Source organism: Panthera tigris, chromosome B4, assembly GCF_018350195.1.
Source record: "Panthera tigris isolate Pti1 chromosome B4, P.tigris_Pti1_mat1.1, whole genome shotgun sequence".
NCBI lineage: Eukaryota > Metazoa > Chordata > Mammalia > Carnivora > Felidae > Panthera > Panthera tigris.
Window position 1 is genome coordinate 72,512,650 of NC_056666.1, and position 27,405 is coordinate 72,540,054.

Here is a 27,405-nt window from a genome sequence, read left to right on the forward strand (position 1 = left end):
CATGCAACTAATTAAAGTTAGGAATAGTCTGCAGAGAAGATGGCAGTTCTTTTCAAAGCAGTCCTAAAGAGTGGTACTTTATCTAATTAAATAAAAATTTTTTAATATTAAGTGAGATTGTCACTCTTTAAAAATTTTGGCAATTTTCTAGAAGCTTGTTTAGGAAATAAAAAAAAAAAATACTCTCTCAAACACTGGTAACCCAAAAGACACAGTGGGTTTTATTAGACAATTATATACTCACTCTTGAGAAATTCCTTTATTAAAACATAAGAAAGAAAACATATGGGAAAATTTGCATCAGTTTAATAAACCAGCCACTCCTCTGAAGTCTCATTTCCCTAGAGCTGTCCTATAATAGAGCCAATCAAAGACAGATTATTTTTTTTTAAAAAGGCTATATTCTTTCTTAAAATGGTATCTGGCATATAAAAATTATTTACACACTAATTTTCAGCTGACAGCAATACTTTTTTTTTTTTTTTTTTAAGTTTATTTATTTGGAGACAGCAAGAGAGCACATGAGAGTGGGGGAGGGGCGGAGAGAGAGGGAGACAGAGAGAAAATCCCAAGCAGGCTCTGTGCTATCAGCAAGGAATCCCATGCAGGACCTGATCCCATGAACTGTGAGATCATGACCTGAGCCAAAACCAAGAGTTGAATGCCTACCCAAATGAGCCACCCAGACACCCCTCTTATTTTTAACAAGTGTATTTGCACACCTCTCAAGGCGACAGAATGCTAACATTCAATAGATCCACTGATTTCTGCTTTATATCATAGATTTATTTTTAAAATAACATAGCAAGTCTCTGAGATGAAGTCATTCTCAGAAGGATCTATTAATATATAGGCAAGCAATAATTGGTTATTTTCCAAATTAAACATTTTCCTAGGTGAATTTGGTTTCAAAATAATTTAGTCTTTATGCTTTCTGTAACAATAAAACCCTTTGTTAACTTTTTTTTTTTTTCGAGAAAGAGAGAGAGAGAGAGAAAGCAAGGGAGCAGGGGAGGGGCATAGAGAGACAGAGAGAGAGATTCTCAAGCAGGCTCCATGCTTAGAGTGGAGCCACCTTAGGGCTTGATCTCACGACCCTGAGATCATGACCTGAGTCAAGACCAAGAGTCAGACACTGAACTGACTGAGCCACCCAAATGCCTCTAACGATAAAAAATTTTAAATACAGTCTTTACTTTGATTAAGTTTTAACTTCCAAGAAACATCTTCAGAACCTGCCTTATTGGAACATACCTTCTAACAATTATGATGAACAGTCAACAACAGTGAAGTAACTTTGGAATACAGAGCAGGAATGATGGACAATCACATCTCACTTAAATATTTTTTCATGTATGCATGTTTTCTTTCAATATTTCTTTGTATAGTATACATTGCATATAGTTCAAATTTAAGTGTTAATTTTTTGTTACTAGTATGTGATAAAACTTTTGTTATTGACATTTGATTGACATGAATTAAATCACCACAGTATTCCTATGAGGATGTCTCCCAATTTAATTAACTATGTTTCTTTCCAACTACTAGAATATTTCAATTATGTCTTTGTTGTTTCTATTACACATACTTTAAAAAGGATTCAAAACTATATAAAAACAATACAAAGATAATTGAAATATAAATAAAGAAAGCTTTATACAAGGATTCATACATAAATATGCTAAAAACCCGTGTTATTTAATTATCTCTAAATTTCATTCCAGTATATACTTTCAAACAGCCATGTCTATCATAAGTCAACCTAAGTAAAAAAGTGTGAGCCTACAGGTACTTAAGTGTGAGTCTACAAACCTTTGGGAGTGAATATTTTTTTACAGAAATATTTACTGCCAGCTGCTTTGAAAAAGGAAGTTTCTTTGTTTTGTTCAATATTGTCTTGGTCAGATTTTGTATTTCAGTAATGCTAGCCTCATAAAATGAGTTGAAAAGTGTTCCCTTATTCTCTAATTTTTGAAAGTTTTGTATAATGTTAGTATTATTTCTTCCTTAAATATTTCATAATATTCACTAGTGAACCCATATGAGCCTGACATTTTCTTTGAACCAAATTTTTATTTTATATTTTTTTATTTTTTTTGCAATAAAGCTTTAATTATGGTTCTTTATTTTTTTATATATAATTTATTGTCAAATTGGTTTCCATACAACACCCAGTGCTCATCCCAACAGGTACTCTCCTGAATGCCCATCACCCACTTTCCCCTCTCCCCCACCCTCCGTCAACCCTCAGTTTGTTCTCAGTATTTAAGAGTCTCTTATGGTTTGCCTCCTTCCCTCTCTGTAACTTTTTTTCTTCCTGCTTCCCCTCCTCCATGGTCTTTGTTAAGTTTCTTAGGATCCACATATGAGTGAAAACATATGGTATCTGTCTTTCTCTGCCTGACTTATTTCACTTAGCATAATAATCTCCAGTTCCATCCACGTTGCTACAAATGGCCATATTTCCTTCTTTCTCATTGCCAAGTAGTATTCCATCATATATATAAACCACATCTTCTTTATCCATTCGTCAGTTGATGGACATTTAGGCTTTTTCCACAATTTGGCTATTGTTGAAAGGGCTGCTATAAACATTGGGGTACAAGTGCCCCTATGCATCAGCACTCCTGATGCAGTTAAGTGTCCAACTCTTCATATCGGCTCAGGCCGTGATCTTGCAATCATGGGATTGAGCCCCGCATCAGGTTCTGCACTGAGTGGAGCCTGCTTGAGATTCTTTCTCTCCCTCTCTCTCTGCCTCTCCCCTGCTTGTGCACTCTCTCTCTCTCTCTTAAAATAAATAAACTGAAAAAAAAAAAGATAATTTCTTTTCATCTTGTGTCAAATTTGGTAAGTTGGATTTCTTAAGGAAATTGTCCATTTTGTCTAAGTTTTGAAATTGTTGGCATAAAATTATTAAAAATGTTCCCTTTCCTTTTTTTTAGAATTTTACTTTTATTTTTTTATTTAAATTTTAGTTAACATGCAATTCAATCTTGTTTCAGGAGTAGAATTCAGTGATTCATCATCTACGTAAAACACCCAGTGCTCATCACAAGAGCCCTCCTTAGTACCCATCACCCATCTAGCCCATCTCCCACCCACCTCCCTCCATCAACCCACAGTTTGTTCTCTATCATTAAGAGTCTCTTGTGGTTTGTTTCCCTCTCTTCTCTTCCCACCCCCCACTTTCTCATATGTTCATCTGTTTCTTTTTTTCTTAAATTCTGCATATGAGTTAAATCATATGGTATTTGTCTTTCTCTTATTTTCCTTCTGATATCTGTAAAGTTTGTGGTGAGGACCCCTTCTTTCATGCCTGATATTGGTAATTTGTGCCGTCTTTCTATCTTGATCAGTGCAGCTAAGACTTAAGTGATTTAACTGATCTTTTCAAAGAAAAGAATTGCCCCTATGACTTTTCTCAGTTATTTTCTATTTTACTGATTTCTGCTTATTATTAGTTCCTTCTTTCTACTCAAGGTTTGATTTGCTCTTAAAAAAAAAACTTTTGGGGCGCCTGGGTGGCTCAGTCGGTTAAGCGTCCGACTTCGGCTCAGGTCACGATCTCACAGTTCATGAGTTCAAGCTCCGCGTCGGGCTCTGTGCTACAGCTCAGAGCCTGGAGCCTGTTTCAGATTCTGTGTCTCCCTCTCTCTGACCCTCCCCCGTTCATGCTCTGTCTTTCTCTGTCTCAAAAATAAATAAACGTTAAAAAAAAAAAAACTTTTGAAGAGGGATCCTTAAGTCATTGATTTTAACTTCTCTGATATAAACATTTTAAAGCTATAAACTTTACACTGAACACTGCTTTAACTGCATCCCACAAATTCTGATATATTGTGTTTTCAGTTTTGCCAAATTCTAAATATTTTCTGATTTCTTTTGTCATTTCCCCTTCATCCATGTATTTATAAGGGTGTTATTTAATTTCCAAATATTTGGAAGTTTCTTCGATAACATACATATCTTACTCTTACTGATTCCCAGTTTCACTGTTCTCCAAGAGCATAATTTCTCTGATGTCAATCATACAGCATTTACTGAGACATTATCTATAACCAAGTGTATTTCTCTATCTTGATAAAAAAGTACCATGTGTATGTTAAAAGAACATCTATTCTGTAGTTGTTGAGTATAGTGTTCTGTATTAGGTCAGATAGATGATCGTGTGTTCAGCTCATCCATGTTCTTACTGATATTTTACCTATTTGTTCCATAAATTGGTAAGAAAGAGATGTTAATATCTCCAAATGTATTTATGGTATTATCTTTCTCTTTAATTCTGTCAATTTTGCTTCATGAATTTGAAGCTCAGTTATTGAATTATGATTGTTATGTCTTCCTATGAATTGGCCCTTTTTTTATCAGTTTGAAATGCCCCCTTATGTCTCTGGAAATAATCATTTGAAGCTATTTAACGTACTAATTTGGCCACTCTATCTTTCTTGTACTTATAATTTCATGTGGTTTTTTTCCTATTTACTTTCAACTCATCTGTTATTTATATTTAAAGTGTCTTGTAGAGAGCGTATGGTTGGGTCTCCCTTTATAAAAATCAATTCTGATAATCTTTGTCTTTAATTGGATTGTTTAGTCAATTAACATATAATACAATTATCAATATGATTGGATTTAGTTCCAATTTTATTATTTTGTTTACTGATTGTCCACCCTATTTGGTTCCTCACTTCCTCCTTTCTTGACTTCTTTTGGATTATTTAATTATTTTTTAAAATTTCACTTCATTTTATCTTGTATTTTTAAAATTTTTACCTAGGCTTTATTTTATCTAGTCTTTTTAATTACATTTTTGCATTTTTTTTTAGTAGTTGCTCTAGGGATTACAATATATACCTTTAGCTTTTCACAGTCTATCTTGAATTAATATTATATCACTTCACAGGGTCACCTGGGTGGCTCAGTCAGTTAAGTGTCTGACTTCGGCTCAGGTCATGATCTCACGGGTTCGTGAGCTCCAGCCCCACATCGGGCTCTGTGCTGACCACTCAAAGCCTGGAGCCTGCTTCAGATTCTGTGTCTCCTCCTCTCTCTGCCCCTCCCCTGCTCATGCTCTGTCTCTCTCTCTGTGTTTCAATAATAAATAAACTTTAAATAAATAAAAATATATCACTTCACATAAAATGTAAAAACTTTGCAATTGTATTGGTCCATCTTTTTGCTCCCTTATTGTCCTCTTGGCTATAATTGCCATGCGTTATATTTACCTATATTAAAAATTTCATAAGAAGGGGCGCCTGGGTGGCTCAGTCGGTCAAGCGTCCGACTTCGGCTCAGGTCATGATCTCACGGTCCGTGGGTTCGAGCCCCGCCTCGGGCTCTGTGCTGACAGCTCAGAGCCTGGAGCCTGTTTCAGATTCTGTGTCTCCCTCTCTCTGTGACCCTCCCCCGTTCATGCTCTGTCTCTCTCTGTCTCAAAAATAAATAAAGGTTAAAAAAAATTTTTTAAAAAAATTCATAAGAAAAAATTATAATTTTTGCTTTGAATTATCCTATGTATTTTAAAGAAATTAAGAGGAAAATAGCCTTTTATATTTATCCAGATATTTAGCATTTCTAATTATCTTCATTCTTTTCTGAAGATCTAAGACTCTCTGGTGCCATTTTTCTTCAGTGTAAAAAACTTCCTTCAGCATTTCTCACAGTGAAAATCTGATGGAGATAAATTTTCTGAGTTATTTTTTTATCCACATTTTTATTTTACCTCCATTTTGAAGGGTATTTTCACTGGATAAATAATTCAGTTTGATGAGTTTTTTATTGTTAGTACTTTGTGTTGTTCCAATGCCTTTTGGCTTCCATTGTTTCTGATGAGAAGTCAACCATTAACCATATCATCTATATGTTACATATCATTTTTCTCTTGCTGCTTTCAAGATTCTCTTTATCTTTTGTTTTCATCAGTTTAACTATAGTATGCCTAGTCATTATTTTCCTCATATTTATTATCCTTGGGAACTGGGGAGTTTCTTGTATCTGTATTTTTTATTATTTCAACAAATTGAGCACATTTTCAGACATTATTTTTTTTAACTTTTTTTTTTCTGCTTCATCCTCTGTATTTTCCTTCTGTATATAACTTCAGTTTATTAAATTTTGGACCTTTGGTATTGTCACACAGGTTCATGAATATCTGTTTATTTTCTTTCAATCATTCTTTCTCTGTTTTTCAGATTGGAGCATTTCTATTGATTTATTTTCCGGTTTACTGATTCTTTCCCTCTTTATCACCATTCTGCTGTGAAGACCATCCAATGAAGCATTTTTTTGCTTCAGTTATTGTTTTTTTGTGTATCGGAGTTTCCATTTGGTTCTTTTTCATAATTTTTATTTCTTTTCTGAGACTTTCCATTTTTAGTTTATTATCGTGAACTTTTCTTTACCTCATTAGGCATAGTTATAGTAGCTTGATTAAGTGCTTGTCTGCTGGCTTCAGTCTGCTGGTACCAACATCTGAGTCATCTTTAAATTAGCCTCCATTCATTAGCTTTTCTTTGGTGAATACATCACAGTTTCCTGATCCTTTTATATGTCATATAATTTTGCATTGTATCTTGAATATTTTGAATTTAATGTTGTGGAGATTTTGTTTTCTGTCATACTCATCCAAAGAGTGCTGATCTTTTTGTTTAAGTGTGCAATTTATTCAGTTGGATTAAGACAGCAAACTCTTTGGTGACAGGTCAAATTTCAGTTTAGCTCCTATATCTAAGTTATTTGCAGTGTATTCAGAGTTTGCGGGTCAGCTAGAAACTCGGTTTTATTTTAGAAACAGAATTTAGAGGTCTGTCTTTGGTTCTGTCTTTTTTAAGGTTCCACTCTCACCTTAATGATACAGGTTGCCCTGAACTCTGTATTTTGGGTCTTCAGGCCAGAAAGCCTACAGGTTATTGGAGCCCTGCACTGTGCCACAACTTTGGCCTGACCTCAGGCTAAACCATCTTCCACCCAAAAATGTAAAATGCCTTGTGCCATTCTCTTCTAATTTTGCAATTTTCCTCCCCAAACTTCCTGTTGTTTTTTTACTTACTCTTTAGAATCGTCAAGTTACTGTATTTTGTCCAAAGTTTGTTATCTGTAGAAGAGTTAATGTTTTAGGAGCTAACTCAGTCATCTAAAAAATTCTCTATTCAGCTTTTTCTTTTTAAATATATTTAAAATTTTTTCTCAAATGCCCTCTTCAGACTGCAAAAGAACATGGACGTATGCAAAGAAAAAATTACTCCCCTTTTCCTCTCCTAGTCAGTTCCCACCTGCTTGGAAGTATCTATTATTAACAATATAGTCTATCTCCCTCCTTACCAGCTCTCCAGACTCAACACGCAGTTATATTAAAATGTAAAGGATTTTCCTTTTTAAAAAATTGAATTGAGCTATACCTAATACTATGTAGCTTTCTTTTCTTAGTGTGTCTTAGATTTCTAGGTTAGCATAGACACATCTAATACATTTTTAATAACTCCAGAAGTCTACATTTTTGACTGTCCATATAGAACATTGGTAGATATCTTGAAGATAGAAATAACATTTCCCATCAGTTCTTGCAAGCTCAGACTCCAACCCTAGTCTGGATTAGCAGGAAGGAAGAAACAGCAACCTCAATATGGTTCTAGAATCCCTCTAGGTTAAAGAAGACTAGGGTTTCTTTCTACAGAGGATTAGAGTCACTACAGTGGAAATTGTGTAGTGTCTTCCTCATGCAAAAAAGAATTTTCTGAGAGTATTATAAATAATCAGCAAAACAGAAGAGAATTTTACATTATTAAACCACTGATTGCGGTACCTGGGTGGCTCAGTTAAACATCAGACTCTCAATTTCTGCTCAGGTTCATGGTCTCACAGTTTGTGAGACTGAGCCCCACCTGCTTGGGATTCTCTCTCTCTCTCTCTCTCTCTCTCTCTCTCTCTCTCGTGCATGCACGGGTGCACACACATGCTCTCTCAAAATAAACATTTAAAAAACTGATGAAGTGCTTTTTATGACAACACTCTAAAGTTTTATGTAACTGATTTCTTAGGATGGTGGGGTCATTAGAGTCAAGTGAAAGTAGTTCCATGATGAAATAGGAAACTTAGAATAATATGACTGGGGTGTTTTTGTTTTTGTTTTTGTTTTTAGTTAAAGCCAGATGATTTCATGGTCATTTGTGGAATTTTTGGCTATGAATTATAAGTTTATCTTATCTGATGCCTATCTAATCATGTTGTCACTTGAAGTGCTCAAGGAATAAATTTTCCTAAATCTGACATCAATTGAGATCTTTATAACACATTTAGGTTTTTTCCCTTTTGATCATATAAAACTAGCTCTTTTCCAGAGATATGAGACTTTTTCCTGAGAGAACTTTGTATCAGGTTGTTTAAACACAATGCCAGAACATTCATTCTGGGTATTATATTCTGAATATGAATATGCTTTGACTATTATAAATAGTGATGCAATGAGTATAGGGGTGCAGATATCTCTCCAAAATGGTAAATTCATTTCCTTCAGATATACACTCAAGAGAGGAATTGAAGAATCATGAGGTAGTTCTATTTTTAATATTTTGAGGAACTTCCATACTGTTCTCCATAGTGGCTGAAACTTAATTTTGATTGCATAAAAAATCTCAACCCTTTTATTCCTTCTCTGTTTATATTTCTTATGTTGCAATATACCTCTTTTTGTATTGTGTATTCATTAACAATGTATGGTAGCTATATGTATTTTTTGTTTTGTTTTTATTTTCTTTAATTTTTCATGTTTGTTTATTTATTTATTTTTAATATGAAATTTATTGTCAAATTTGTTCCCATATAACACCCAGTGCTCATCCCAATAGGTGCCCCCCTCAATGCCCATCACCCACTTTCCCCTCCCTTCCACCCCCCCTCAACCCTCAGTTTATTCTCAGTTTTTAAGAGTCTCTTATGGTTTGCCTCCCTCCCTCTCTAACTTTTTTTTCCCCCTTCCCCTCCCCCATGGTCTTCTGTTAAGTTTCTCAGGATCCACATAAGAGTGAAAACATATGGTATCTGTCTTTCTCTGTATGACTTATTTCACTTAGCATCACACTATCCAGTTCCATCCACATTGCTACAAAAGGCCATATTTCATTTTTTCACATTGCCAGGTAGTATTCCATTGTATATATAAACCACAACTTCTTTATCTATTCATCAGTTGATGGACATTTAGGCTCTTTCCATAATTTGGCTATTGTTGAAAGTGCTACTATAAACATTGGGGTACAAGTGCCCCTATGCATCAGCACTCCTGTATCCCTTGGGTAAATTCCTAGCAGTACTATTGCTGGGTCATACGATAGATCTATTTTTAATTTTTTGAGGAACCTCCACACTGTTTTTCCAGAGCAGCTGCACCAGTGTGCATTCCCACCAACAGTGCAAGAGGGTTTCCATTTCTCCACATCCTCTCCAGCATCTATAGGCTCCTGATTTGTTCACTTTAGCCACTCTGACTGGCGTGAGGGGGTATCTGAGTGTGGTTTTGACTTGTATTTCCCTGATGAGGGGTGACGTTGAGCATCTTTTCATGTACCTGTTGGCCATCTCTTACTTGACACATCAAAGGCAAGGGAATTAAAAGCAAAATTTAACTATCGGGACCTCATGAAGATAAAAAGCTTCTGCACTGCAAAGGAAACAATCAACAAAACTAAAAGGCAACCGACGGAATGGGAAAAGATATTTGCAAATGACATTCGGACAAAAGGCTAGTATCCAAAAATCTATAAAGAACTCACCAAGCTCCACACCCAAAAAACAAATAATCCAGTGACGAAATGGGCAGAAGACATGAATAGACACTTCTCTAAAGAAGCTATATGTATTTTTAATTTTTTGTTGCTTAAGCTTTATACTAGAGTTAAGTGGTTAACACGCTACCATATTATAGTATTAAAGTACTCTGAATTTGATTATACGTTTACCTTTACCCATGTGTTGTATGTTTTCATGGTACTAATTCAATGTTTTTTTTTTTTCATTTCAGCTTGAAAAACTTCTTTTGACATTTCTTGTAAAGCAGTTCTAGTGGGATAAACTGCCTCATGTTTATGAGCTTCATGAACATGGATGCCCAAATCTCTCCCCTGATTTGGAAACTTCTCAGCCATTGTTTCTTTAACATAATTTTAAATAACTTTTCTGCCCCCTTCTCTTCCTTGGACTCCAATAATTCACAGATTGTATCTTTCAGTGTTATCCCACAGATCACTTAGGGTGTCTTCATTCTTGTTCTTTTTTAAAAATTCATTTATTTAAATTCAAGTTGGTTAACATACAATGTAGTATTGGTTTCAGGAGTAAACTCATTGATTCATTACTTACATATGACATGCAGTCCTCATTCCAACAAGTGCCCTCCTTAATGCCCATCACCCATCTAGCCCATCTCCCCCACCCACCTCCCTTCTAGCAACCCTCAGTTTGTTCTGTGTATTTAAGAGTCTCTTATAGTTTGCTTCCCTCTCTGCTTTTATTTTTGCTTCCCTTCCCCTGTGTTCATCTGTTGTGTTTCTTAAATTCCACATGAGTGAAATCATATGATATTTGTCTTTCTCTGACTGACTTATTTTGCTTAGCATAATACCTTTGTTCTATCCACGTTGTTGCAAATGGCAAGATTTCATTCTTTTTCATCACTGAGTAATATTCCATTGTGTGTGTGTGTGTGTGTGTGTGTGTGTGTGTATGTACACATATACATACATATGTACACATATACATATACATATCACATCTTAATCTATTCATCATTTGATGGATATTTGGGCTCTTTTCATAATTTGACTACTGTTGATGGTGCTGCTATCAACATTTTGGGGGGGAGGCATGTGCCCCTTTGAATCAGCTCTTTTGTATCCTTTCAATAAATACCTACTAGTGCAATTATTGGGTCTTAGGGTAGTTCTATTTTTCATTTTTTGAGGAACCGCCATACTGTTTTCCAGAGTGGCTACACCAGTTTGCATTCCCAGCAACAGTACAAAATGGTTCCCCTTTCTCTAAATCCTTACCAACATCTGTTGTTTACTGAGTTAATTTAGCCATTCTCACAGGTGTGAGGTGGTATCTCACTGTGGTTTTGATTTGTATTTCCCTGATGATGAGCAATGTTGAGCATCTTTTCCTGTGTCTGCTAGCCATCTGGATGTCTTCTTTGGAAAAATGTCTATTCATGTCTTCTGCCCATTTCTTCACTGGATTATTTGTTTTTTGGGTGTTGAGTTGTTAAGTTCTTTATATATTTTGGATACTAACCCTTTATTTGATATGTCATTTGCAAATATCTTCTCCCATTCCATCAGTAGCCTTTTAGTTTTGTGGATTGTTTCCTTTGCTGTGCAGAAGCTTTTTATCCTGATGATGGCTCATTTTTGCTTTTATTTCCCTTGCCTCCGGAGACATGTTTAGTAAAGTAGTTGCTGCGGTTGAGGTCAAAGGGGTTGCTGCCTGTGTTCTTCTGTAGGATTCTGATGGTTTCCTGTCTCACATTTAGGTTGCATTCATTTTTTAGTTTGTGTATGGTGTAAGAAAGTGGTCCAGTTTCATTCTTCTGCATGTCACTGTTCAATTTTCCTAGTACCATTAGCTGAAGAGAATTTGTCTATTGGATACTGTTTCCTGCTTTGTCAAAGATTAGTTGGCCATACATTTGTGGTCTGGGGTCTCTATTCTGTTCCATTGGTCTATGTGTCTGTTTTTGTACCCGTACCATACTGTACTGATGATTACAGCTTTGTAATACAGCTTAAAGTCCGGAATTGTGATGCCTCCAGCTTTGGTTTTCAACATTACTTTGGCTATTCGAGGTCTTTCCTACTTCCATACAAATATTAGGATTATTTGTTCTAGCTCTGTGAAGAATTCTGGTATTATTTTGATAGGGATTGCATTGAATGTGTAGATTACTTTGGGTAGTATTGACATTTTAACAATATTTGTTCTTCCAATCCATGAGGATGGATGTTTTTTACATTTCTTTGTGTCTTTAGTTTCTTTCATAAGTTTTCTATAGTTTTCAGTGTGTAGATCTTTTACCTCCTTGGTTAGGTTTATTGCTAGGTATCTGATGGTTTTTGGTGCAATCGTAAATGGAATCGATTTCTTGATTTCTCTTTCTGCCGCTTCATTATTGGAGCATAGAAATGCAACCAATTTCTGTATGCAGATTTTATATCCAGCAACTTTGCTGAATTCACATACTAGTTCTAGCCGTTTTCTGGTGGAGTCTTTCAGTTTTTCTATGTAGTGTATCATGTCATCTGCAAAGACTGAAAGTTTGACTTCTTCTTTACCAATTTGTATGCCTTTTATTTCTTTGTGTTGTCTGACTTCTGAGGCTAGGACTTCCAGTACCATGTTGAACAACAGTGGTGAGAGTAGACATCACTGCCATGGTCCTGACTTTATGGAGAAGGCTGTCAGTTTTTCCCCATTGAAGACAATGTTAGCTGTGGGTCTTTCATATATGGCTTTTATGATATTGAGGTATGTTCCTTCTACCCCTACTGTCTTAAGGTTTTTTATCAAGAGAGGTTGCTGTATTTTGTCAAATGCTTTTTCTGCATATATTGTAAAGATTATATGGTTTTTAACCTTTCTTTTATTAATGTGGTATATCACATTGATTGATTTATGAATATTGAACCAGCCCTGCAGCCCAGGAATAAATTCCACTTGATCATGGTGAATAATTCTTTTAATGTACTGTTAGATTCAGTTTGCTAGTATCTTGTTGAGAAATTTTACATCCATGTTCATCAGGGATATTGGCCTGTAATTCTCCTTTTTACTAAGGTCTTTGTCTGGTTTTGGAATCAAGGTAATGCTGGCTTCATAGAATGTGTTTGGAAGCTTTCCTTCCATTTCAATTTTTCAAAATACTTTGAGAAGAATAAGTATTAACTCTTCTTTAAATGTCTGGTAGAATTCCCCTGTGAAGCTGTCTGGCCCAGGACTCTTATTTGTTGGGAGATTTTTGATAACTGATCCAATTTATTTTCTATTTATGGGCCCGTTCAAATTTTCTATGTTTTCCTGTTTGAGTTTTGGTAGTGTGTGAGTGTCTAGGACTTTGTCCATTTCTTCCAGATTGTCCAGTTTTTTGGCATATAATTCTTCATAGTATTCTCTTATAATTGTTTATATTTCTGTGGTGTTGGTTGTGATCTCCTCTTTCATTCATGATTTTATCTCTTTGGGTCCTTTCTCATTTCTTTTTGAGAAGACTGGCTAAGGGTTTATCAATTTTGTTTATTCTTTCAAAAACCAGCTTTTAGTTTCATTGATCTGTTCTGTTTTTTGTTTGTTTGTTTGTTTGTTTATATATCATTTATTTCTGCTGTAATTTTAATTATTCCCCTTCTGCTGGATTTGGGCTTTATTTGCTGCTGCTTTTCTATTCTGTAGCTCCTTTAGGTGTAAGGTTAGGTTGTATATTTGGGACCTTTCTTGCTTCTTGAGATAGGCCTGAATTGCAATGTACTTTCCTCTTAAGACTGCTTTTGCTGAATTCCAAAGGTTTTTAGACTGTCATGTTTTCATTTTCATTTGCTTCCATGTATTTTTTAAATTTCTTCTTTAATTTATTCATTAACCCATTTATTCTTTCGTAGGATGTTCTTTAACCTCTATGTATTTTTGGTCTATCCAAATTTTTTCTTGTGGTTGATTTTAAGTTTAATAACTTTGTGATCTGAAAATATGCATGGTATGGTCTCAGTCTTTTTGTACCAGTTGAGGGTTGACTCATGACCTTGTATGCAATCTATTCTGGAGAATGTTCCATGTGCACTCAAGAAGAATGTGTATTCTGCTTCTTTAGGATGAAATGTTCTGAATATATCTGTTAAGTACGTCTGGTCCAGTGTGTCATTCAAAGCCATTGTTTCCTTCTTGATTTCCTGCTTAGTCGTCCTGTCCATTGTTGTAAGAGGGGTATTAAAGTCTCCTACTATAATGGGGTATTATTATCAATGAGTTGTTTATGTTTGTGATTAATTGATTTATATTTTTGGGTTCGATCAAGTTGGGGGCATAAATATTTACAATCGTTAGATATTCTTAATGGATAGAACCTTAATTATGGTATAATGCCCTTCTTCATCTCTTTGTATTGTCTTTGTTTAAAATCCAGTTTGTCTGATGTAAGTATGGCTACTCTGACTTTCTTTTGACCTGTCCTAGCATAATAGATTGTTCTGTATCCCCTCACTTTCAATCTGCAGGTGTCTTTAGGTCTAAAATGAGTTTCTTGTTGGGGCGCCAGGATTGCTCAGTCAGTTAAGTGTCTGACTTCAGCTCTGATCTTGCAGTTCATGGGTTTGAGCCCCACATCGGGCTCTGTGCTGACAGCTTGGAGCCTGGAGCTGCTTCAGATTCTGTGTCTCCCTCTCTCTCTCTCTCTTTCTATCTGCCCCTCTCTCACTCACACTCTGTCTCTGTCTCTCTCTCTCAAAAATAAACATTAAAAAAATAATTAAAAAAAATAAAATGAGTCTCTTGTAGGCAGCATATAGATGGATCTTGTTTGTTTTTTTTTTAATCCATTCTGCTACCCTATGCCTTTTGATTGGAGTATTTAGTCCATTTACATTCAGGTTATTGAAAGTTGTGAATTTAGTGCCATTGTATTATCTGTAGATTTGGTGTTTCTGGTGATGTTCTCTGTTCCTTTGTAGTCTTTGCTTCTTTCCACTCAGAAAGTTCCCTTTAAAATTTCTTGCAGGGCCAGTTTAGTTGTCATGAACTTTAGTTTTTGTTTGTCTGGGAAAGCCTTTATCTCTCCTTCTATTCTGAATGGCAGCCTTGCTGGATAAAGGATTCTTGGCTGCATATTTTTCCTATTTAGCACATTAAATATTTCCTGCCACTCCCTTCTGGCCTGCCAAGTTTCAGTGGAAAGGTCTGCTACTAACCTTATGTGTCTACCCTTGTAGGTTAAAGACCTTTGTCCCTAGAGAAATAGAGAATAGAATTCTCTCTTTATCTTTCTATTTTGTCAGTTTCACTATGGTATGTCATGGTGTTGACCTGTTTTGTTGATTTTGAAGGGATTTCTCTCTGCCTCTTGGACTTAGATGCCTGTTTCATTCCCAGATTAGGGAATATAGTTTGTTCAAATAAACCTTCTGCCCCCTTTTCTCACTCTTCTTCTAAGACTCCTATGATATGGATATTGTTTTGTTTCATGAAATCACTTAGTTCTCTAAGTGTCCCCTTGTGCTCTAGTAATTTTCTTTCCCTCTTTTTTTCAGCTTCATTATTCTCCATAATTTTATCTTCTATTCCACCTATTCTCTCCTCTACTTCCTCAATTCTCTCTGTCACTGTGTCTAGCTTATTTTGCATCTCAGTTATAACATGTTTAATTCATAATGACTAGTTCTTAGGTCTTTAATCTTTGCAGGAAGGGTTTCTCTGGTGTCTTCTATGCTTTTTTCAAGCATAGCCAGTAGTCTTATGATTGTTGTTCTAAATTCTTGTTCTATGTACTTGTTTATATCTTTTTTGAGTCAGTCCCTGGCTGTAATTTCTTCTTGACCTTTCTTTTGGGGAGAATTCCTGAGTCTTGTCCTTTTGGCTAAGTTTCTGTCTTTTATGTATCTTGAAAGCTTGTTATGTTTCCTGCACCTGAGAGTACATCTATATTAAAAAAGGGTCATACACTGTCCAGGGCCCGGGTACTTCAAGAAGTGTTTCTGGTATATGTTATGTGCACTATGCTGTTGCATTTAGGCTGCTCTTTCCCACTAGTCAGTCCTCTGCAGAGCTCCTCCTTGCTTACAGTGGTGGAGTGTTTGGGCCTTTAACTAGGTCTGCTTCGATTTGTTTGTTAAAGTAACACTGGAAAAAAGGAAAAGGTGGGGGAAGCCTGATCTCATAAAAAGAGAGAAAGGGAACAGAAGAAAACCAAACAATCATAAAGCTATAAGGCTGATATCAAGGAAAAGAAAGGAGAAAAAAAGGAAAAAAAAGAAAAAAGAAAAGATAGAAGGAAAAAGTAAGGAATAAAAAAGCCTGATTCAAAAAAAGAAAAGAAAAATAAGATGAAATGACAAAAAAAAATCTGAGCCTGATTCCACAAGAAAAAAAAAAAAAGGGGGGGGGAAAGGAGTTTCTATTGGTGCCTGGGGGGTGGTGGCTATGCTGGTCTGGAAAAGAGGCCAGCTATGTAGGCTCAGAGTCAGTCTTGGCCCAGTAAATAAGCAGTTGCCAGGCATGAAGGGGCAGGTTTGCTGTAAGTGGTGGATCCTACGTCCACTAGGGGCTGCTCTGCTTCCCTCTGAAGTCCCACTATTTTGGTGTTGGGGGAAAAAATGGCATCATCTCAATCTCTCATCCCTGCACCAGGAATCTCAACCCTAGCTCCTCAGGCAGGCTTCACAGAATAGTGAGGGCCATTAGCTCACCCTGTGCCACAACTATCCTGAGCCCTTTCCTTGATGCATGGCTGGGATTCAAAACCCAAGATCTTAAAGGACCCAGCACTTGATGCATGGCTGGGGTTTAAAACCCAGTCTTAAGGCACCCAACACAATGCGGATCCATTCCCCTGCCCCAGAGTAGAGCCTCTCCACCCTTTTGATGAAAGGCATTTGGCCGGCACCTATAGGGTCTTTTGTCCTTGAGGAGGCAATAAACCCTATTCCAAAAGTGTTCCAGGAAATGGATTGTTCTCTTCCAGGGCACCCAGAAGATTGCTACACCACGCTATGCACTCCCTCCTTCTCCCAAGGAGTACACTCCATAGCTCCACTCTGGGGAAACTCATGCACTTCCAAAACCTCAGAGTTTCACTCCAGAAGCTGTTTGCAAAAACTGGGAAACTCAGTACTTCTTGCTCCCCAGTTTGTAGTCCAGAGAGCTTTTCCTCTTGTGCTAACTTGATTCTGCACTATCTCAACCCCTTCCTCCTTCTCTCCCTTTTGTCTCGCCACAGAAGGGGTTCCCTCCCCTCCACAGGTCCACCACTTTCCCTCCCCCAAGATATCCGCCAAGCTATCTCCCTCCAACTGTGGAGATCCTTCTGTCACTCCGCAGATCGATTTCCCAGGTATTCCAAGTAATCTGCCTCAATACAGCTGTGTTTGAGGGATGTGGCAAGCCCAGGATCCCCCTACTTCTCCGCCACCTTAACTCTCAGAAATCCATTCTTTTTCATTTTCTTTATTTATTTTCCTCTGACTGGATAATATAAAGGTTATGTCTTCTGATTCACAGATTTTTTTCTTGTTTTATTCATTCTGATGTGATGTAATCTATTGCATTTTTTATTTCATCCATTATATTCATCAGCTCCAGAATTTTTGTTTTTAATTATTTATATCTCTTTGCTTAACTTCTCATTTTATTCATATATTTTTCCAATTTCATGTGTTCTCTTTGTTTTCTTTAAGCTAATTGAGATTTCTTAAAACAGCCATTTTGAATTGTTTGTTGGGTAAAACACAAATTTCTGTGTCTTTATGGTTGGTGACTAGAGGATTTTTGTGATCATTTGATAGTGTCATGTTTCCTTGATTTTCATGTTCCCCAATGTCTTGCATTATTGTCTTCACACACTTCCTTCAGCCTTTACTGGGTGACTTTGAGAGACAAATCCCTTCCATCAGCCTTGCTACAGATTCTGAGACTTTCTCAGACCTTTCATGGATATGCCTGCTCAACTTCCTTTTCCTTTTCATCTTGTGGCAGAATTCTTAAGCCTCTTTGCCTACTGCAACACAGGCCAGACACCAATAGCCTACCCTTTGCTTTCCCAAGGGCAGTACTAAAGCTCAAATTTGTGGTCTCTCTTTGACTCACTGTTACAGTCTGGCTTTCTGTTTATACTCATTAGCTTACTCTCATTGTCATTGAGAATGCACATAGGGAGCCAGCCACAGAGTGGGGTATGTGGGTGAGGCAGGTTGAATGCTGGGGATACCTGTGTGCAGTTGGAGGTGATCTTCAGATAAGGTGTCCCCAGTGACTTATGAGAAGGCTTCTTGATGGAGTTCATGCTGCTGATAGTAGGATCCATGTCCGTTTAATGCCCTCGGAGAATCCCATCTGCTGCCCTTCCAACCACTTCCCATCTGCCAGTTGCGAAGCTCAGGACTCAGTACTACTTTGGGTGGGGGAGAGAGAAATGAACCTCTTTGACTCCATCACACACAACTGAGAAAGCAGATACTCACTCATACACAGTCACTTTCCCCTGCAGGAGAAATAACATGCTGATTAGCTCTCTCTTGACACTGAGCTGTGTTACCTCATAGGAGGGGTGACGTGAATAAAGTCAGACTTTTTCTTACCCTCTCCAACGTGTCCAAACTTATATCTTTTTGTTCCAGCAGTGTGCTGCAACTTTTCTGCTGGACTTCTGAACTTTCACAAAGGCTCTGCAGGTGATTGTCTAAGACAGCATGCTTCACGGGCTTCCAGACCACAACCAAGAGGGATTGGAGCTGGTTTATGGACCATCACAGGGTCAATAGCCAAGACCAAGGTCAGTACGGCTACTACCAAATGTATGGGGTGGACAGTACTCCTCCCAGGTCCTTTGGATACCAAATTTTGGGGGTGCTTACAAATGAGCCATATCTTACCTGGCCATTTTGTTAATGTCATTCCCCACTGTCTTCTTGCTTGCATGGTTTCTGAGAAGTTGGATGTGATTCTCATCTTTGCTCCTTTATAGGTAAGGTGTTATTTAACTCTGGCTTCTTTCAGCATTTTATCTTTATCTTTGATTTTCTACAGGTTTTTTCTATGCCTAGGTTTAGTCTTTTTTGTAATTTTTTTGCGTTTTTCCTGCTTAGTGTTCTCTGAGCCTCCTGAATCTATTGTTTATGTTCTCTGAGCCTCCTGAATTTATTGTTTGGTGTCTGATATTAATTGGGTGGAGATTCTGTCATTATTGCTTCACAAATTTTTTCTCTTCCTTTTTCTTTATTCTCCCATTCTCTCTCCTTCTTTCTCTTTTCATTCTTTCTTTTTTTCTCCTTTCTTCCTTCTGATATCCCCATTACAAGTATGTTACACCTTTGGTAGTTGTCTAGGACAAAACAATCCTTGGTTTTACTTTACTCTCACACTACTACCACACTTTACTTCTGAAACCAGATATGTGGGCTTTGCCCCCGCTAACCAAGCAATTTTCAGCAACACCATCTGGGTGTCCTATAATTCAATTCAATTTTGACACTATCTGGAGTTAGTGCAAACTCTACAGGTTAAGAGCTTGGTCCCAGAAGACTGCCCTTCCCACTTTAGATGTCATTTGCAAGTCCCAGCTTGTCACCTTTTCTTCTGACCAACCAGCTATAAACAAGATTTCTGTGACCCCTCCCTCCTTGGGTTCAATTTTGGGTAGAACAGCTCATTGAACCCAGGGAAACAGTTACTTCTGTGTTTGTTATATAATAAAGGATATGAAAAAGGATATAGATGAACAGCCACATGAAGAGATACCTTGGGTGAGGTCCTGAAGAGTCCTGAGTGCAGGAATTTCTGTTCCCGTGGAGTTGAATGTATCACCTTCCTGGCACATGGATGTATTCACCAACCTGGAAGCTCTCTGACCCCTGTACTTTGGGAGTTTTTATGGAGGCCTCATCATGTAGGTATGATCAGTCAGTAACTCAGTCTCTAGTATCTCACCCCTTCCTGACAGGAGATGGGGTTTGGAAATTTCTGGTTCATTTCTGCTGAACAACTCCCATCCTGAAGCTATCCAGGAGCCCACCAAGAGTCACCTTATTAGAACAGAAGACACTCCTGTCACCCAGGAATTCCAGGAGATTTAGGAGCTTTGTGTCACTGACTGGGGTCAAAGACCAAAAGACCAAATAGCAGAAGAAAAGATGCTCCTAATACATTACCACTTAGGAAATAATAAAGTGTTTTATGATCTCTGTACCAGGAACTAGAAGAAGAGACCAATATACATATATTTTCTATTATGTAGAAAATATACATACACAGTAATTGTCCCACACTTCTTGGACAGCCTGTTCTGTTGGTTTTTTTTGTCAGTGTTGTTGTTCTCTTTTCCTTTCATTTTTTGAAAGTTTCTATTGTGATATCTTCAAGCTTGGCTATCCTTTTCTCAGCTGTGTCTTCATTTCTATTACAATATTTTTGACTTCTAGTATTTCTTTTGTTTCTTAGAACTTTCATCTCTTTGCTTACATGGCCTATTATGTGTTCTTGCATGTGTCTATGCAGTAGAGCCCTTAGCATGCTAATTGTAGTTGTTGTTTTAAATTCCTGGTCAGATTACTCTGTTATCCTTGTCATATCCGAGTTCTGGTTCTGATGCTTTCTTTGTCTCTTCAAACTGTGTTTATTGCCTTTCAGTATGCTTTGTGATTTTTTTATAGCCATTCATAATATATTAATATATTCTACTATAGACTGAATATTTTCATTCTCCCCAAATTCAAAATTTTCCCCAAAGTGTTGAAACCTAATCCCCAATGGGATGATATTTGGCAGTAGGGCTTTTGGGAAGGTGATTATTTCATGAGGGTGGAGCCCTTACAAATGGACTTATAAAAGAAACCCCAGGGGCACCTGGGTGGCTCAGTTGGTTAAGCATCCATCCAACCCTTGATTTTGGCTCAGGTCGTAATTTCACAATTCATGAGGCCGAGCCCCACATGGGGCTCTATGCTGTCAGCCTCCAGCTGTCATCACGGAGCCTGCCTAGGATTCTCTCTCTCCCTCTCTCTCTCTCTCTGCTCCTCCCCTGCTCCAGTGCGCACGCTCTCTCTCTCTCTCTTGCTCTCTCTCTCCCTCTCTCTCTCAAAATAAATTAAAGAAACTAAAAATAAAAAAGAGACCCCAGAGAGCTGCCTTGTCCTTCTGCCATTTGAGGACCTAGCCAGAAGATGACTTCTGTGAACCAGGAAGTAGGCACCTACAGGATACCTTGATCTTGAACTTTTTAGCCTTCACAATTGTAAGAACTAAATTTTTGTGGTTTCTAACCCACTCAGTTTATAAGCTACTATAACAAAAATTTGGTGGTCCCAATGGACTGAGACATACTGGGTGAAAGTGACTACTTTAAGTAGGCCTTTAAGAATATGATAGTAAATTGTAGGGGGTGGGGAGAAGTGTTCTATAGTCCTATGATTGATCTCAATCTTTTTTTTTCTTTTTTAAAATATTTATTTTTAGGTAATCTCTATACTTAACGTGGGGCTGGAACTTACAGCCCTGAGATCAAGAGCTGCATGCTTTACTGTTTGAGCCAGCCAGGCACCCTGATTAGTCTCAATCTTTTAGTAAAGATTGCCCTCTGGACTGTGGGCTTCACAAGTGCTTCTCAGTGCCCCCATTTCCTGCTTAGGTGGGAAGAGTGGACTGGTGTTAGGTATTTCCTTCCCTCCGGGTCAGTTAGTATCTGATGAAACTCCCAATAGCTCATGCTCTGCTGAAACAGTTTCTCTTGAGGATAGGCCTTGTTAAGAACAGAATGCTCTGGCATATTTAAAAATGTTTACTTTCCCTTCCCCCTGCTGTAAGCATGAGGGTATTTTTCTCTGATATTCACTATGAGAATTGAGTAGAGCTCCAGGAGTTCTCACCAAAGTATGGAAGCCCTTCTATAAGTGGGTCTTCCTGAAATTCTTAACTATCAGAATTGTCCACACTGAGTTTCCATAAATTCATCAGTCATAAGAATAGTTTTTGGTTTTTCAATCTGTTCAGCTTTTACTTGTTGTCAGGATTGAGTGGTGACTTCTATGCTCCTTATATGTTGGACTAGAAACCAGAAGTACCATGATGTCATTTTAATGATGAAGAAAATTGAAGGAGTAATGAAGAATTGTTGAATAAAATGTAAGGTAGTTTAAAATTCAAGAAAATATTATTCCTCTGTACATTTCAATTCAAATATCATCAATATTCAATTCAAATATATTATTCATTTGTATATTTAATAAGAAAAAACAATTTGTGGGGCACCTGGGTGGCTCAGTTGGTTGGGCATCCAACTTCAGCTCGGGTCATGATCTCACCATTCATGAGTTTGAGCCCCACGTCAGACTCTGTGCTGACAGCTAGCTCAGAGCCTAGAACCTGTCTTCAGATTCTGTGTCTCCCTCTCTCTCTGTCCCTCCCCTGCTAATGCTGTTTCTCTCTCTCTCCCCCTCTCTCTCTCAAAAATAAATAAAACATTTTTAAAAAAGGAAAAGAAAAAACAATTTGTTAATGCTTCTCTCTAATTAAGCATAATAGATTCTCAGCTTGAGATTTGACTATATTTTCTGTTGGTCGAATAAGGATTCTTAGTACAGTTCAATAATTATTACTCAATCTATCTTGGGTCTAGCCCCTTGAATACATTTCTGAGTCCCAGGGAGACAAAACTAAATGACTTTAAGAAAAAGTTAAAAGTGTTGTTTCATTAAAATTTTTAACCCGCTGGGTCCCATATGTCTTTGGTACTGTACTCATAGAGTAAGTTAGAAATCTGAGGGAGCGATCTGCCCACCCCTGCTATGGACAACAATGCAGTTTGGGCACCTTGAGAGCTAAGTGTGGTATTTGTCTTTGGAAAACTGCCGTGCCTGGCATAGCTGCAGGAAGGACTACAAAATGCAGAGGAACAACATATGATGGTGTTAAGTTCCCACCAGTGCTCAACAGAGCAGCAGTAGTCATCAGCAAAGAATTGCTTTGCTACATGAAACAGTAGGAGAGGTTTTTTGTAGCACAGTAGAACAAATATGGGAGTTTAGGACAAGTGAGATATCCTAGGATTACTTAGGGGATACTTTGGAAGGAATCAGAGAAGTTATATCATCATTAGTAAGTAACTAGGAAGTAAAACTTGTGCCTTAATAAAACCGTGACATAATTTGTGATGCAAGTGAAATTTGGCTATGTTATATTAATATCCATTCAATGTCTTGACACGTAAGCCCTTTCTACTCTTTTTACCATTAGTGAGAAGAAGCAGATTTTTATCATAGGTTTAAGATTGTTATCAATAAGTGTATGAAGCAAATAAGTAAAAGAACCTCTGCTTAAATGTCGTCACTCAACTGCTAAGAGGATAAAGTAAAACTCATGTTGCCTTACATATAATGTCAAAGGGGTAAAGCAAGCCAATATTGATTATCCGTAAGTCACAATATGCCATTTTCAAAATGAACTTTTATATTTTTATAATGCATATTAGAATGCATTTTATAATGCATGTTAAAGAAAAGACACATTCTAACTTTTTAAAACAAAATTGATGACTCACTCCACTAACAAATATATTTTATAAAAAATGCAATCTTAATTTAGACACCACCAACATCAACATTGTTCCTTTCAAATTAAAACACACAAAGGAAATTGTAATAGCATCCAATAGAAAAAGTTATCTCATTATAAAACCTATAACAAAGAGCTCCTATATTATGGAGGAACAACGAAATGAGATGTTAGATAATTGACCATATAATGCTATTTTGCCATATTGTCTCCTGAGGAAGATACTGAATAGATGGTTTTCTTTAAGTAGAGACCAAGCTATTTCAAGTGGAATCCCCACTGATTATTTTAATATCATATTGTTTTAGTTCTAACATTTAACATTTCCTGAAGATTCTGAAACACTTAGTTACTAAAGAGAAGACACTAAAATTTATATGACTCAAGGGAAGAAATGAGCATTATGTTTCTTTCTAAATGGTGATAAAAATAAAATTTCCTGAGCTTTCTTGCTTGTTTGAAAATCCATCATTCTGAGTACTTGGACTAATTTGGAATCAGGAACATTAATTCTGTGGCAGCCTTGAATTGTCCCTTAAGCTTAAGAACATTTTACAGTCCTTTAGAAGAAACTTCTGTCACATTGGCTCTTTTTCTCAGATTTACTCAAGTTTTACAGAAACATGAGGAATAAGTATAGGGCACTTGTTGACCTTAGCAACAAATTCACTTTAAAATTTCTTCACTTGAAAAACTAGTATGGATTATGACAGACCATCTCTTATGTGCTTTTTGTCACAGACATTACTTTTACATAAAAATCCCAAGGCTCTTAGTTATTCTATTTTTAAAGGATAGACTTATTTGAAAGATTTTGTGTTAATTCTAGCAAAATTAGATCTCTGTCATGATCAAGGTGTTATAAATTGTTTTGGTGATAGTGAGTAGATTTACTACTTCACACATTGACCTAAATAAGTCTTTGGGGGCGCCTGGGTGGCTCAGTCAGTTAAGCGCCCGACTTCAGCTCAGGTCACGATCTCGTGGTCCCTGAGTTCCAGCCCCGCGTTGGGCTCTGGGCTGATGGCTCAGAGCCTGGAGTCTGCTTCTCCCTCTCTCTCTGCCCCTCCCCCGTTCATGCTCTCTCTCTGTCTCAAAAATAAATAAACTTAAAATAAATAAATAAATAAATAAATAAATAAATAAAAAGTCTTTGAACTGATAATCATATATGCAACCTAGGGATCTAGGATCGTAGTGTTAATAACTGTACATTTTCCAGTGGTGTAGAGCAGTAATCCTCATAAATTTTCTGCCCTTCCTTATGCCTTTACAACACATCTTCCTGTTGTTTTTTGTGATTGTATGGCAAGGGATCCTTGGAATGTGTCTATCCCTCTTTCTCAAACACATTTACCTAATATTATATACTTTAAAGTTTACCATGCCTGGCAGTTGTTCTGTTATGGTGTGTTTGAAAAAGATAATTAAGGTCACAGACACAGATCTGAACATATAGTAACCAACACAAAACTGAAAAAGAAGAATAAAATTGGAGAACTCACACCACCATGCTTACTATAAAACTACACTAATCAAGCAGGATGGTATTGACAAGATAATAGACACATAACTCAATGAAACAGAATAGAGAACCCAGAAATAGAATTTCACAAATATAGTCAACTGATTATTGACAAAGGTACAAAGGTGATTTTATTCAATGGAGAAATAATAGTCTTTTCAACAAATACTGCTGGTACAATTGGACATCCACAAGCAAAAAAATTAATGTAGACACAGAATTTATACCCTTCACAAAAATTAATTCAAAGCATATCATACATCTAAATATAAAATGCAAAACTGTAAAGCTTATAGAAGAAAACATATAAGAAAATATTCATGATTTTGAGCTTAGTGATAAGGTTTTATATACAACACCAAAAACATGATTCATAAAAGAACAAATGGATGTTGACCTCTATTAAAATTCAAAAATTTTGCTCTGCAAAAGATCCTGTTAGAAGAATGAAAGGACAAATCACTGTCTGGTAGAAGATACTTGCAAATCACATATCAGATAAAGGACTTGTATCCAAAATATATACAAAAGAGCTCTTAAAACTCAACAATGAGAAAACAAACATTTAAAAATAGGTAAAAGAACCGCCAGCATTTTTCACAAAGCTAGAACAAACAATCCTAAAATTTGTATGGAATCACAAAAAACCCTGATGGCCAAAGCAATCCTGAAAAAGCAAAGCAAAGCTAGAGGCATCATGATTCTGAACTTCAAGCTATATTAGAAAGCCATAGTCATCAAGACAGTATGGTACTGGCACCAAAAAAAAAGACACGTAGAACAATGGAACAGAATAGAAAGCCCAGAAATGGACCTAAAACTATAAGGTCAACTAATCTTTGACAAAGCAGGAAAGAATATCTAATGGAAAAAAAGACAGTCCCTTCAAAAAAATGTTGTTGGGAAAAACAGACAGCAACATGCAGAAGAATGAAACTGGACCACTTTCTTATACCATACACAAAAATAAATTCAAAATGGATGAAAGACCTAGTGTGAGACAGAAAACCATAGAAGTCCTACAGGAGAAAACAAGAGAAACCTCTTTGACCTCGACTGCACTAACTTCTTACTAGACACATTACTAGGAAAGGGAAACAAAAACAAAAATGAACTATTGGGACTTCATCAAGATAAAAAGCTTCTGTACAGCAAAGGAAACAATACACAAAACTAAAAGTCAGCCTACAGAATGGGAGAAGATATTTGCAGGTAACATATTGTATAAAGGGCTAGTATCCAAAATCTATAAAGAACTTATCAAAAACTCAACACCCCAAAAAACAATCCAATTGAGAAATGGACAGAAGACACATTTACAAAGAAGACTTCCAGATGGCTAATAGACACATGGAAAGATGCTCAACATCACTCATCATCAGGGAAATGCAATTCAAAACCACATTGAGATACCACCTCACACCTATCAGGATGGCTAAAATTAACAACCCAAGAAACAAGTGTTGGTGAGGATGCACTGTTGGTGGGAATGCAAGCTGGTGCAGCCACTCTGTAAAACAGTATGGAGGTTCCTCAAAAAGTTAAAAATGGGACTACCATACATTCCAGCAATTGCACTGCTAGGTATTTACCCAAAGGATGTAAAAATACAGATTTGAGGGATGTCTGGGTGGCTCAGTCAGTTAAGTGTCTGACTCTTGATTTTAGCGCAGATCATGGTCATGTGGTTTGTGGGATCAAGCCCCATGTGGGACTCCATGCTGACAGCATGGACCCTACTTGGGATTCTCTCTCCCTCTCTCTCTGCCCCTCCCCTACTCTCTCTCTCAAAATTAAATAAATGAACTTAAAATACAGATTTGAATGGGTACATACACCCCAATGTTTATAGAGGCATTGTCAACAATAGCCAAACTATGGAAAGGTCCTAAATGTCCATTGAGTAATGAATGGATAAAGAAGATGTAGTTATATATGCACAATGGAATATTACTCAGCCATCAAAAAGAATGAAATCTTACCATTTGCAATGACATGGATGGAACTAGAGTATATTACGCTGAACAAAACAAGTCAGTCAGAGAAAGACAAACCACATGATTTCACTCATGTGAAATTTAAGAAACAAAGTAGAGAGAGAGGGAAATAAGCCATAAGAGACTCTTAATGATAGAGAACAAACTGGGGGTTGATGGAGGGAGATGGGTGGGAGATGGGCTAAATGGGTGATGGGCTAAATGGTGTGATGAGCATTGGGTGTTGTGTGTAAGTGATGAATCCCTGAATTCTACTCCTGAAACCAATATTGCACTGTAACTAGAATTTAAATAAAATTTTGAAAATAAAATAATAAAAATTAAAATGGGCAAAAGAGAGATATCAGTGAAATGGCATAGTAGAGAACTCTAGAAGTTCTTCTCTCCATAAACGCAATGAGTAAGTGGGAAAAAACAAACACACACACACAAAAACAAAAACAAAAACCAACAAAAACAATAAACCTTTTTAAGGGATTCTAGAATCTAACAAAAGCTTGCAAGAAGCAGAGCAACCTTTAATAAAAAAGAAAAAAGAAAAGCTTACTTTTAGTGAGAGGATAAATAAGGTCATATGGGTAGGGCCTA